Source organism: Monopterus albus, unplaced genomic scaffold, assembly GCF_001952655.1.
Source record: "Monopterus albus unplaced genomic scaffold, M_albus_1.0 scaffold140.1, whole genome shotgun sequence".
Taxonomy (NCBI): domain Eukaryota; kingdom Metazoa; phylum Chordata; class Actinopteri; order Synbranchiformes; family Synbranchidae; genus Monopterus; species Monopterus albus.
The window spans coordinates 779,990-783,667 of NW_018128020.1; the positions used below are offsets into that span (position 1 = coordinate 779,990).

At 36.0% G+C, this 3,678-nt stretch overlaps 1 protein-coding gene across 1 annotated transcript in view; it reads left to right on the forward strand.

Moving 5' to 3' along the window:
* The first annotated feature begins 2,834 nt into the window (after positions 1 to 2,834).
* The window catches only part of LOC109967977 (sodium/bile acid cotransporter-like), a 10,126-nt gene continuing 9,282 nt past the window's right edge, over positions 2,835 to 3,678 (forward strand). Inside the window, exon 1 of the mRNA XM_020613932.1 lies at positions 2,835 to 2,884. The gene's annotated coding sequence lies outside the window, so the exon portion shown is untranslated. The remainder of the gene's footprint in view (positions 2,885 to 3,678) is intronic.

The following is a 3,678-nucleotide window of genomic DNA, read 5'->3' on the forward strand; positions in this document are numbered from 1 at the left end:
TTTCAGAGGTGTTTCAGGTATCAAGATATTCAGCTCTTCAGGGACATTCATGCTTGTCTTAAGAATTTTTCTAAACCTTATACCTTTTAAATATTTAGCTTTATTTTGAAAGTTTTGCCTGATTCAAATGAATGGGAAAATTCTACATCATACTTTCAGAGGTGTTTCAGGTATCAAGATATTCAGCTCTTCAGGGACATTCATGCTTGTCTTAAGAATTTTTCTAAACCTTATACCTTTTAAATATTTAGCTTTATTTTGAAAGTTTTGCCTGATTCAAATGAATGGGAAAATTCTACATCATACTTTCAGAGGTGTTTCAGGTATCAAGATATTCAGCTCTTCAGGGACATTCATGCTTGTCTTAAGAATTTTTCTAAACCTTATACCTTTTAAATATTTAGCTTTATTTTGAAAGTTTTGCCTGATTCAAATGAATGGGAAAATTCTACATCATACTTTCAGAGGTGTTTCAGGTATCAAGATATTCAGCTCTTCAGGGACATTCATGCTTGTCTTAAGAATTTTTCTAAACCTTATACCTTTTAAATATTTAGCTTTATTTTGAAAGTTTTGCCTGATTCAAATGAATGGGAAAATTCTACATCATACTTTCAGAGGTGTTTCAGGTATCAAGATATTCAGCTCTTCAGGGACATTCATGCTTGTCTTAAGAATTTTTCTAAACCTTATACCTTTTAAATATTTAGCTTTATTTTGAAAGTTTTGCCTGATTCAAATGAATGGGAAAATTCTACATCATACTTTCAGAGGTGTTTCAGGTATCAAGATATTCAGCTCTTCAGGGACATTCATGCTTGTCTTAAGAATTTTTCTAAACCTTATACCTTTTAAATATTTAGCTTTATTTTGAAAGTTTTGCCTGATTCAAATGAATGGGAAAATTCTACATCATACTTTCAGAGGTGTTTCAGGTATCAAGATATTCAGCTCTTCAGGGACATTCATGCTTGTCTTAAGAATTTTTCTAAACCTTATACCTTTTAAATATTTAGCTTTATTTTGAAAGTTTTGCCTGATTCAAATGAATGGGAAAATTCTACATCATACTTTCAGAGGTGTTTCAGGTATCAAGATATTCAGCTCTTCAGGGACATTCATGCTTGTCTTAAGAATTTTTCTAAACCTTATACCTTTTAAATATTTAGCTTTATTTTGAAAGTTTTGCCTGATTCAAATGAATGGGAAAATTCTACATCATACTTTCAGAGGTGTTTCAGGTATCAAGATATTCAGCTCTTCAGGGACATTCATGCTTGTCTTAAGAATTTTTCTAAACCTTATACCTTTTAAATATTTAGCTTTATTTTGAAAGTTTTGCCTGATTCAAATGAATGGGAAAATTCTACATCATACTTTCAGAGGTGTTTCAGGTATCAAGATATTCAGCTCTTCAGGGACATTCATGCTTGTCTTAAGAATTTTTCTAAACCTTATACCTTTTAAATATTTAGCTTTATTTTGAAAGTTTTGCCTGATTCAAATGAATGGGAAAATTCTACATCATACTTTCAGAGGTGTTTCAGGTATCAAGATATTCAGCTCTTCAGGGACATTCATGCTTGTCTTAAGAATTTTTCTAAACCTTATACCTTTTAAATATTTAGCTTTATTTTGAAAGTTTTGCCTGATTCAAATGAATGGGAAAATTCTACATCATACTTTCAGAGGTGTTTCAGGTATCAAGATATTCAGCTCTTCAGGGACATTCATGCTTGTCTTAAGAATTTTTCTAAACCTTATACCTTTTAAATATTTAGCTTTATTTTGAAAGTTTTGCCTGATTCAAATGAATGGGAAAATTCTACATCATACTTTCAGAGGTGTTTCAGGTATCAAGATATTCAGCTCTTCAGGGACATTCATGCTTGTCTTAAGAATTTTTCTAAACCTTATACCTTTTAAATATTTAGCTTTATTTTGAAAGTTTTGCACCATTCAAATGAATGAATGAATATAAGGCACTGACTGGTTTTATTCATTTAATTTTTAATCTGTCAAGTATGTGTAAATGTTTTACAGGCTTAACCTAACCTGGCAGCAAACACACTCGTCAAGCAGTTGTAAGAAAGCCAACTGAAAATTAAGTTAATTTTCCACACAAAATGTCAGGCTGACATGGAACAGTGGTGCTAGAGGCAGATCAGTGATACAGCGGAGTGTGGTGCAAGATTGTTGACACAACTGAAAACTCAAGGAATAAAAGAGTGACATGGGGCAGAGTTTGGAGAAGGTCTTGACTATGAAGTCTCAAGTCAAGTCTTGAGTCAAGTCCAAGTTCTAAAAAAGTCATCACACGCTACTCACCAAATTATTGCCAGTACAAATTTTTAAACTAGTAACAAATACAGTAAATACATATAGTATCAAAATAAGCAATTCTTTTTTAAATTTTGCATCATTCTTTTAGAGTAACAAATGGAAAAACTTACAATTAAGGGGAAAATAATCGGGTTTCATTGATTTATTTGTTTTAAAAGTTAAAAATAACTTTAAAAAACTGAGAACTGTATTTTTTGTTGATTGAGAAGACAGAAACACTACACTGCTGACTGATTAATTGCTAATCTCAATCACATATTGCCAGCATAAAACCAGAAATGGAGACAGCAGCAACAACAACAACAAAAGATTGTCAGGTCCGCTCAGCCCGACCTGCCTCTCTTTCTTTTTTTCCTCTCCTGCTCTCCCTTTTTGCGGGATCAACGCCTCAGCTGTGTCGCATCGGGTAATTAGTGACTCGTGGGTCGGTGCGAACACCTGAGGCGTATTCCGGTGATTTGTTGGCTTCCTTATTTATACCTCTGGCAGAGCCCGTCGTCGCTGGAGCATTGCGACATGTAATGGACAATACTTACCCTATGTAAGTTACAAATGTTGTGTTTGACACAGATGTTTTTAGATGTGTGTAAGATGCTACGCTGACAGTCTGTGTGCGTTTTGGCTTGACCTTATCACACTAATTATGCAGTTAGCAATACAGAAATACGTGCTTCTCCCTCGCCCTCCTGGTGAGGGGGACTAAACCATAACAAAGATATTAAATAGATACATATCTGACACATTAAAACAGCTGCACTCTACTGACTTTTGCAGATGGTTTTTCACAAGCTAAGTGATCCAAATACTGGAGGTCCTGGTTCACAAATGGTGTCAGCTTAAAACACTAATAAATCGACAACAGTAACGGCACCTATAATATGATAAACAGGCAGGAATGTCCATCCACCCTCTATGGAAATTAGGCCTTAACATGGCTCACATTAGGACACTTTGTATTTAAAGAGATATTAACATGAAGAGAAATACATATTGTTTTAAATAATTTGCTTGTAAATAACAGATGCAAGATTCAATTCCATCCATCCATCCATTTTCTTCCGCTTATCTGGGACCGGGTCACGGGGGCAGCAGTCTAAGCAAAGATGCCCAGACTTCCCTCTCTCCATACACTTCCTCCAGCTCCTCTGGGGGAATGCTGAGGCGTTCCCAGGCCAGCCGAGAGCGTGTCCTGGGTCTTCCCCGGGGCCTCCTCCCGGTGTGACATGCCCGGAACACCTCCCTAGGAAGGCGCCCAGGAGGCATCCGAAACAGATGCCCGAGCCACCTCAGCTGGCTCCTCTCGATGTGGAGGAGCAGCGGTTCTATTCTGAGCTC